The sequence below is a fragment of the Nycticebus coucang genome, chromosome 1, assembly GCF_027406575.1.
Source record: "Nycticebus coucang isolate mNycCou1 chromosome 1, mNycCou1.pri, whole genome shotgun sequence".
Taxonomy (NCBI): domain Eukaryota; kingdom Metazoa; phylum Chordata; class Mammalia; order Primates; family Lorisidae; genus Nycticebus; species Nycticebus coucang.
This window is the reverse complement of record NC_069780.1, coordinates 53086621-53097519: the sequence shown is the minus strand read 5'-3', so window position 1 is coordinate 53097519 and position 10899 is coordinate 53086621.

Sequence of the window (10899 nt, the reverse complement as noted above, 5' to 3'; positions counted from 1 at the left end):
AGTCTCAAGTATTTCATCTTCTTTGGCACTACTGTGAATGGCATAGAGTCCTTAACTGTTTTTTCAACTTGACTATTGTTGGTATATATAAAGGCTACCGATTTATGAATGTTGATTTTGTAACCTGAGATGCTGCTGAATTCCTTGATCACTTCTAAGAGTTTTGTTGTAGAATCCCTAGTGTTTTCCAGATATACTATCATACCATCTGCAAAGAGCGAAAGTTTGCTGTCTTCTGACCCTATATGGATACCCTTGATCACCTTTTCTTCCCTAACTGCAGTGGCTAAAACTTCCATTACAATGTTAAAGAGCACTGGATACAATGGGCAGCCTTGTCTGGTTCCTGATCTGAGTGGAAATGATTTCAATTTTACTCCATTCAAGACGATATTGACAGTGGGTTTGCTGTAGATGGCCTCTATCAGTTTAAGAAATATCCCTTCTATACCAATTTTCTTAAGTGTTCTGATCATGAAGGGATGCTGGATATTATCAAAAGCTTTTTCTGCATCAATTGAGAGAATCATATGGTCTTTTGTTTTTAATTTGTTTATGTGCTGAATTATACGTATACATTTACATATATTGAATCAGCCTTGAGACCCTGGGATAAAACAGACTTGGCCGTGATGTATAATTTGTTTGATGTGTTGCTGGATTCTTTTTGTTAGGACCTTGTTGAATATTTTTGCATCTGTATTCATTAGAGATATTTGTCTATAATTTTCCTTTCTTGTTGGGTCTTTTCCTGGTTTGGGGATCAGGGTGATATTTGCCTCATAGAACGTGTTGCGTGGTCTTCCTTCTTTTTCTACATTTTGGAACATGTACAGTAATATAGGTACTAGTTCCTCTTTAAAAGTTTGGTAGAATTCTGACGTGAAGCCATCTGGTCCCATGCTTTTCATTTTAGTGAGATTTTGTAGGGTTGATGCTATTTCCGAACTTGATATTGGCCTGTTTATCCTTTCCACTTGATTCTGGCTAAGTCTTGGAAGGTGACGTGCTTCCAAGTATTGGTCAATATCCTTCAGATTTTCATATTTATGAGAATAAAGTTTCTTGTAATATTCATTGAAGATATTTTGAATTTCTGAGGAGTCTGTTGTTATTTCATCTTTGTTGTTTCTGATTGATGATATTAGAGATTTTACTCTTTTTTTTTATTAGCTCAGACAGAGATTTATCTATTTTATTGACCTTTTCAAAAAACCAACTTTTTGATTTATTAATCTGTTGTATAATTCTTTTGTTTTCAATTTCATTTCATTCAGCTCTGATTTTGGTTATTTCTTTTCTTCTACTGGATTTGGGGTTGGAATGTTCTTCCTTTTCCAGTTGCTTGAGATCTCCCATTAACTTGTTAACTTACTCTCTTTCCGCTCTCTTGAGGAAGTCTTGCAGTGCTATAAATTCCCCTCTTAGGACTGCCTTTGCAGTGCCCCAGAGATTCTGATAATTCGTGTCTTCCTTGTTGTTTTGTTCCAGAAATTTGGCAATTTCCTTCTTAATCTCATCTTGGACCCAGCTATCATTCAGCCTAAGGTTATTTAACTTCCATGTTTTTGTATGAGTATGCAGATTCCTGTTGTTACTGAGTTCAACTTTTATTCCATGGTGGTCTGAGAAGATACAAGGAATAATTTCTATTTCATTAAATTTACTGAGGTTAGACTTGTGACCTAAGATGCTGATCGATTTTGGAGTATGTTCCATGAGCTGATAAGAAGTATGTGTATTCAGTTTTGTTAGCATTAAATGTTCTGAAGATGTCTGCTAAATCCAAATGTTGGATGGTTAGGTTTAAATCTAAAATTTCTTTGCTCAGCTTCTTATTGGAGGATCTATCCAACACTGCCAAAGGAGTGTTGAAATCTCCGACTATGATGGAGCTGGAGGACATCAAGTTGCTCATGTCTGTTAGAGTTTCTCTTATAAATTGAGGTGCCTTCTGGTTGGGTGCATAAATATTAATAATTGAAATCTCATCACATTGAGTATTACCTTTAACAAATATGAAGTGACCATTATTATCCTTCATTACTTTTGTTGGTTTAAAGCCTATTGTGTTTGCAAATAGAATTGCAATGCATGGTTTTTTCTGATGACCATTTGCCTGAAATATGGACCATCATCCTTTCTCCCTGAGTCTATATTTATCTTTTAAGGTAAGATCTGACTCTTGTGTGCAGCAAATATCTTGCCTGAGTTTTTCTATCCAGTCAGCTAGCCCATGCCTTTTTAGAGGACAGTTTATGCCATTCACTTTAATGAGGAATATTGATAAGTCTGATAAAATTTTGGGTATCAAGTTTTTCAAAAGTCCAGTGGACATTTTTAATGCTTTCGCCACTGTGGAAGTTGGAGTTTGATCAAAAGTTTCTGAGTGAGTTTACTTTTGTGGTAGAGGATTGGGCTGGTCATTATGGAGGATAGGTCTGAGAATATCCTGAAGAGCTGGTTTGGTTATGGCAAATTTCTTCAACATATGATTGTCATTAAGGTATTTAATTTCTCCTTCATAAATGAAACTCAGTTTAGCTGGATACAGGATCTGGGGTTGAATGTTATTTTGCTTCAGGAGATTAAAAGTCGATGACCACCCTCTTCTGGCTTAAAAAGTTTCAGCAGAGAGATCTGCAGTTATTCTAATATTCTTCCCTTTGTAGGTAATGGATTTCTTACGTCTGGCTGCTTTCGGAATTTTCTCCTTCATATTAACTTTAGTGAAGTTAATTATGATATGCCTGGGGATATCTTATTTGGATTGAGTCATGATGGGGTTCTGAAACTGTCTGCTATCTCAATTTCAGAATCTCTTGGCTTGTCTGGAAAATTCTCTTTCATAATTTCATGCAGAAGGGCCTCTGTGCCTTCGAGGCCACTTCATTACTTTCAGGGATTCCAAATGAGGCGGATATTAACCTTCTTCGAGTTATCCCAGAGCTCTCTGAGAGAATGATCCATTTTTGCTCTCCATTTCTCTTCATCTTTGAAAGTTTGGGAGCGTTCAAATGCTTTATCTTCAATGTCAGAAATCCTGTCTTCTGCTTGCTCCACTCGGTTACTGAGGGATTCTACTGTATTTTTCAGATCTTTGAGGGCTGCAAATTCTTGCTTCAGTGCGTCAAAATCTTTGGTGATTTTGTCTTTAAATTCATTAAATTCTCGAGACAACTTTTGAATTTCTCCTTGAATTTCTAATTCTGACTTTTGAATTGCTGTTCAAATTTCTAATTCCAAATTTTCCTCCATTTTATTATTCTTGTTTGCAATCTGAATTCTGAATTCGATTTCTTACATCTCAGCCAGCTGTTTATGAATGGGATCTTCAGTTACATCTGCCATATCTTTCCTTGGGGTGGTTGATCTATTCTGGTTATTCATGTTACCAGAGCTTTTCGGCTGATTCTGCCCCATGATTGTTTTACACTGTTTGATTTTTCTCCTGGAGCTTTGTTGAGGACCCGTACAGTGCTAGGGCTTGAGAAACTAGGGACCTGTTTGGTGTGGTGGGGCTAAGTGGTTCTGTCTTGTTTTTAGTTGGCTCTGTCTGACCCTAGTGAAACATTTACTCTGGGTTGATGTCTCAGCTGTGGAGAAATACCAGCTATTAAGTCACCTCACAACCCACAGGCAACAATTGGAAAAGAAAAATCAAACCTTCCTACAACCACACACCCAGGGCACCACTTGAATAGTCCTGGGGCAATTGGCTCAGTTCAAAAGGTCCAAATCAATTGTCTCAGTCAACTGTCTCAGGTGGGAGAGTTTAAAAGGTCTCTGGCAACTGGATCACAGGGGTCTGGTGACAACTCTGATATGACTTGCTTAGGTGATCTCTGAAGTCAGGAGGACCCACCCAGCAAATAGATTAGTCTGGGAAGGTTGATGCCTCCTTCTCCACCTTGAACCTCTGTCACACCCAGTCACTGATAGTCCCACAGGGCCGTGACCCCGTTACCTCTAATGCACAGATACTCCAGGTGTTTGCACCTGCCTGAATCACAAGCAAATCTATATCTGCTCATCCAGGCCACTGTGCTCTGCCTCTATCCAGCAGGGGGAGGTGAGGCCTGACAACCTCGAGTGCTTGATGGAGGCTGGGGGATGTTCACTCAGTTCCCGCCCACCCCTGATTGATGTTACTGACAGAACAGAACAGAACAACTTTGCGGGAATTTGTTTCTGTCCCTGCTAAATTCCCCTGCAGAAGATAAACTGTTTTGAGTTCCCAGAGCACCTCAGGCCCTGTCTTTGCTCCTGCAGGTTTGTATTTGGTTAGCTGTCAGTTCTAGCCTCCTGTCTTCCTTTGTCTGTAGGCTAATGATCCCCTGAGGGCCGGGTCCATGTTAGGCTCAGTAAAGCAATCCTCTGGGTCAGCCCCACCCTGGGAATTTCTTGGCTCTGCACGTGCATTTTCTAGTCCCCGTGGTCCACCCAGGCTGGTACCACCTCAGGCAAACCCTTTATCATGAGGCCTGCATTTCCATCCCAGATCTGTTCCACAGTGGTTGCCACCTGAGAAGATGCCCGGCCTCCTTTGGTTGCCCAGGGAGACAGGGGGTGTGGCTTCAGAGTATCCGGGAGTGAGCCCTATTATTGCCAAAAATGGCTGCTGCTGTGTGCCTCGGGGCACTGCTGCTCCAGTGTGGTTCCCTTTAAGCTGACCGTCCTCTCCTCACTCCCATGCTGCAGAATCAGCACTGACCAGCTGCAGTCTAGGCCCTGGCCACACCCCTTGAGAAATCACCCAGGAATCTGGATTCCTGGGGAACAGGCCTCCAGACCTCAGCGTGAGAGTGGAGGGGAGTGAGGGAGCTCAGAATTACAAGTAGAGAATATATACAGTTTTATGCCTGGCAGGAGAACACCGTGGCACCCTAGTAGGGGAGGTAGGTCCAGTTTTTAGAGGGTCTATCCCATGGAGTGTAGTGGGAGGACTTTTGAAATCTGCTCGTTTGTTTGTGGGGAACTCTGAGCCATTCTCATGGGGGAGGGGACTCCCATCCACTTGGTGATGGATTTTGTACCTTTTGTTTGTATCCTTGGGGTCACAGCTCACCTCAGCAGGGTTGATATGCATTCTTCAATCTTCTCTCTTGGTGCAGCTCTAATCCACCAGGTTACTTGCTAAATTTCTGTCCTTTAACTGTCCTTCTGGATGGGAGCCTCTGTGGAAAGCTGGCTTCAGTCAGCCATCTTGTCTCCGCCCCCTACACATTTATTTTCCAACACCTTTCTATTCTTTTTTGATTGCAAATTTATTTATTATGTAATGTTTGATCATATAAAAATTTATGCAACATAGAAGTTTTACAGACATAAAGCATAAAAAAGTTAAAACTATGAACCCAACACACTTTAAGATTTTGAACATATTAATACCATAAGCATCCACTCTTGGACTCCTCCTTTCTCCCTTGTCCTGACTTTCTTCTACATTCTCCTTTCACTATCTTTAATTTCTGTTGGTTTGGTGGTTACCATAGGCTATTGCACTTGAAGTCACAGTTGAGAAACTCACCAAGGTGCAGAGTGTGTTTCTTTTTGTTTGTCATAGTAGCATAAAGTTAGTGCTGACCCTTTTAGAGCAGAAGAGTCACAATCATTTGCATTCACTGTGCCCTTTTATAACTTAACTGTTGTTGGTGCACAATTCCTGATGGCACTAATCAGGGGCCTCCAATTTTCTTTTCTAGTCATAGCCCTATCTGATCTTCCCATAGTCATCTATCTCTCTGAGCTTCTGCCACTGTGAAATTGTGCTAACTAAATTCCAAAGGTAATCCTTTCTTTGATTGTTTTGAGTTATAAGCACATTAATACTTCCCAGAGGGTAAATTCATTTATACCATACTTCACATGAAATTCCCTAAGTATCTAGCCCAATTATATCAGCCATATTTTTTTCAAAATTCTCCTTTTTGGTTTGCAAGATTAGGGAGGTAGGAGTTACTCATCTTGAAATGGAACTATTGATTTGAATTTTAGGAGATAATACTAAAGACAAAGTGAGGAATATGGGGTTAAGGAGGGAAAGGGTAGCAGGAAAATCAATTATATGACTGTTGCAATAGTCCTGGTGAGAAGAAATGAAGTGTAGTGTTATATACTGTGTCACCTACCTAGGGTGCAACTACATTTCCCAGAATTCTCCTCCCTGTCTGGCACTTTGTTAGGGTTTAGCAGAAAATAATTTGTGAGATTCAGAGGTGCCATTGTGCTCTGAAAGTTGGTGTGGGGCCTCTGGCATCACTGTAGTTGCATCACTGATGATTTACTGGTTAATCTTTTGTTGGAGGGCAGTAATCAGGTCTGTAGCTCCTCAGTTCCTACTGGAATTTATTCAAATTCTCCAAGTTTGGGGCTACTCATGTGTTCATTCCACAGTAAAGAGAAATAGCTTCTTGAGCTGTTCACTTGAATCATTAAGTTTGGAGGAACTGAGAAAAGAGACACAGGTTCCATTTTGTTTTTGTGGGTTCCCGGTTTGATCATAGGTTCCAGTTTGTCCTAGTCTTTATTGTGTTGAATCCAGCATTTCTTAATGATTGCTGGTCCTGGTAATCTGTAGTCATATATCAGGCTGTTACCATAGAAGCAGAGCAAGAACCTTTCATTCTCTTTTTCATCTGTTCACACTATTCAGTAAGGTGAATCCCCCTTTCCAAATCACTAATTACAACCTGCTTTACAAATCTAATCCTAAGTGATACCCAAGCCTGTGGTAACCAGCTAGAATCCAAGATGTTTTCAAAAGATGCTTCTATGATTGTTATCAACCACAGTTAGTGACTGATTGATCGGAGATTTAGAGGCTTCAAAATTTCAACTTCCCTAAAGAATGATTCTAAATTGTTCAGATTGTTACTATTCATTATCTTTTCATCCATTAGAGCTTGACAAATTCATTTTCTTAAAACTTATCACTCCCTGCCTTTCTTCACTTCATATAAACTTGATTAATGGCTACTGAAATCTTTTGTTGTGGATAATTAGTGGTGCTTTTTTCTTATGGACCATCTTTACCTCTTTTCATTCTAATAACCTATAAACAAACAAACAAACAAACCAAAAGTGTCCTCCTGACATCTCTGCTTTGTTTTGTTTCATTTCCTGAAGAGCTTTGTAATATTTTTATCTTTGAACCTATTAATTAAAAAATGTTTCTTTCATTCAGATTTTATTAACTTCATATCATGATTCATATGACTATGAAAAAAATAAAACTGATTTGAATTTTGAATCTGAAATTTAAGGAATTTAGTAATCTTGAAAAATTTTCTTAATTTCTGTATGACATAATTTTTATTAGTAAAATAGTTTTTGCTGAGAAATTTAATTAAAAAATGTATTTAAATCCTCAAGATTATCCTTGTCACAAAGTCAGTGCTCAAGAAATACTAGTCTTTAACTGTATTTGCTATTAGTTTTTATGTTTTGGGGATTGGGAATTGGAAGGTAGAATGAAGACTTTTTCACTAAATTATTTTTACAAGTTTCTCCCTTTGATCAACAAAATATAACCAGATTATAACAGAATATTTTTCCCACTAGTCTTTCTGTATTAGCAAGTCAATTTTAAGACTAGTTTTCATTAGCCATCTTTGTCTACTCTCTTACCTCAAAATCTGCCTATCAACCCATGAATGGTTAACAAACTGTGGTCTGTGTATAGCAAAAAATACTATTCAATTCATAAAGAAAGATGGAGGCATCGAATCTTTTGTACGTACCTTGAAATATTTGAAGAACATCCTTCTAGGTACATCATAAGAAGAATGGAAAAGCAAGCATCCAATGTTCTTAACATTAACGTGAAACTAGTAGATGAACAACTATACTTCCACATAAGATAAAAACACATTTAAAGTCAAGAAGAGGGCAAGGGGGTGTGGTAAGTTCTCACCTGTTGGGTACAAGGTAGAGGTAGGTATATGGCACCTCCCGGGTGAAGGACTGAATTGAAACTTGGACTTTACCTAAAAAACACAATGTAACCTAATTGTATGTACCCTTATATTAATCTGAAAAAAATCCAACTAAATTTGTATCATAAAGTACTTTGCATCAATGAAACTGAAGCAATTTCTTGTATGTAACTCTTTCACCTACGTGATTTTATGAAATAGAGGCCTAAAGTAACTCCTCGCATGCCCTTTTCTTATTCTTGACCACAAAGCCTGCAGCTCTAGTAACTGTTTGTAGAAGATCCAGATATAAGTACCTGAGTATTGCATTTAGGTCACTTCTTTTTCATGGCATTTCTATGCCAACTATCCTTTAAATACTTTTTTTTTTTTACTTTTCAGGTCGCACAGCTTAATCTCTTCCTTCTAGTACCTTTCTATGGCCAGTTCATGTCTCTTTTAGACTTGTGGCTCTCTATAGTAATCTGAACCAAGTCTGCTAGTGACTTCATAATGAGACAGAATGGGAGCCATATTAAATTATGTACAAAAATTTCATATGTTGATTAGATGAGTCAAACATTTATTATGTTTGTCCTATGAAACAGGTACTATGCTAGACAATACTTGTCAGTGAGAAATCCATCAGCGTCTTGCTGGGGGATTTGTTTTTCTCCTTGACAATAAAAATCTCAATTTTGACTGTATTTCCTTTCATATAGCTTTCATAGCACAGTCTTTTTAACTGAGTTGCAATTCCTCTATCTTCTCTGTCTTATTCTTAAAGGAAATACACTCCTAATCTGAATATGATTAATAAACTCATCATAATATTCACAATATGACTTTGATGTTTTATCCCAATTTCATAATTAGGGTAATTTCTTTTTGCAGCTTAAAGTTCTCATCTAACATTTCTCTTTTCGTATTTGTATTACAACAATTATCAGTATTTGGCAAAATGTTAGGAGCTCATGTATACATCAGTTGCTATTAATCTCGCATTTTCTTTGAATCACAGATATTAATGGCTTCCATCCCATAAGGCTTGCTAAGCAGCTGCTCTCATTCCTTTTGAAGTACAGCTTCCTAGATATGCTCCTCGTGGTTTTCCTTCGCTTCCAGAAGTACCCTAGTGTTTCTTACTTTCACTCTTCTTTCTTTTATTCTATGGTGTAGTCTTGAAAACCAGATAGCCCTACAGACGTGATTTTTTCCTCTTTTCACCTTTCTCTGCTCCCTTCCTTCAGCCCTCCCTTCCATCATCATGCCTCACTTCTTTATCTTTATTTTGTAATTCCTCCCCTTGATGGTCCCGATTACAGATGATAGCTGAGACTTACCAGACCCTTGGCAGAAGGGAGGGGAATGCAGGGCAGGTTGTGTTTTTCCTGATTCCCACAGGCCTGTCCTTCCAGATGTTGTCTCTGCTTGGCCTGTCCCATAGGTTCTGCCTGCTTTGTGCCCCTAAGACACACTCACATCCTCTGCCTTTGAGCTGCCTGCAGGAGGACTGTAGCAGGCTCTGCAACCTGTCAGCATCATCTTTCTCAGATGTGGAAGCCATTCTGCCTCCCTTTCAGCATTCACGGGTAAAAGACCATGTGATTATGCAGTCACCTGATGCACACATACTTTATTCTGCAAAACATTTTGCTTACAAAGATGAGGAAATTAGGGCCATAGGTAGATTAAAAGGCTTTGAAAAAGTCACAAAACTGTAAAATGATGGAAGTAGAACTTATAGCTAGTCTCTAGCCTCTGGGATAAAGCAATGTGGAACAAATTGGGGTGTTAGAAAAATTCTCCCTCTATCCATATGTTCTATTTTACTCTCAGCCAAAACCACTAATTTGTTAATAAATTTCCTAATTTTCTAATAGTAAATTTGCCTTAAAATCTTCTTCAGGAAGATCATTGAGGTTTTAAATGCAAATATTTGTTTACTTTGTGTAGTTGGTACAAATGTTCAAAATGTTAAAGTCTTGGGATTTTTATACATTTTTCTGCTTGGATTTTGATTTTTGAGAGAACATGAAGTTTGGTTTTATAATCTTTGTCAGGGTGTGTTGACTAAAAAGGGTCAGTCTCACACTTCTTCCATTTTGTAAATTTTCATCCAAGAAAAGTGAATTTCTACCATCAACTGAAAATATCATTTCAGACATTAGAAACTAATTAGCACTGTCAAATAACTTAACCATTTACAAGCATATCTCAAAAGAGCTTTTAGAACTTCCTTTTAACATAATTTTTAATTCCAGAAAAACTGAAAGTTGCACAACTCCTGTAAAATCTAAGGATTCAGAAACTATGCCTGCTGATTTAGGAATAGAGATTTTTTTTTTTTTACAGTTTTTGGCCAGGCCTGGGTTTGAACCCACCACCTCTGGTATATGGGGTTGGCACCCTGCTCCTTTGAGCCACAGGTGCCACCCAGGAATGGAGATCTTAATTCCCAGTCTGAGAACGAAGTCTTTGGGCTGTATTAACTTAAAGCCAGAATAGCAGTCTGAATAAGTAAAGGTTGAGTCAAACTGAAAATAAATGTTACAGTACTACTTAAGCTATTTTTGCATGTTGTGTTTCATAATAATTTGTCAAAATATGCATGCAGATAAGTTTTACACAAAGATCTATTCATTTTAAATGTTTTATACAGTATCACAGATAATGCAACTAACAGTTGCATACAAGCTACCTTCAGTATGAAAAACATTTGAGATCCTTGTATGTTCCTGATGCTGTCTCAGGGCTGTATGCAATGGAGATTATGGTAGACCCTAAGAATAACTCTTCAAATTCATGAGGGATTTAAAGCTTAGTTTGGAAAATAAGATGAAAATAATAGAGAAGGGATTTTTAAACCAAAAATATTATTTTAATTCAGCTTCTCATAATATCATGCTTTTTAAGTGAAACATGTAAAGATTTTTTTTTTTTTTTTTTTTTGTAGAGACAGAGTCTCACTGTACCGCCCTTG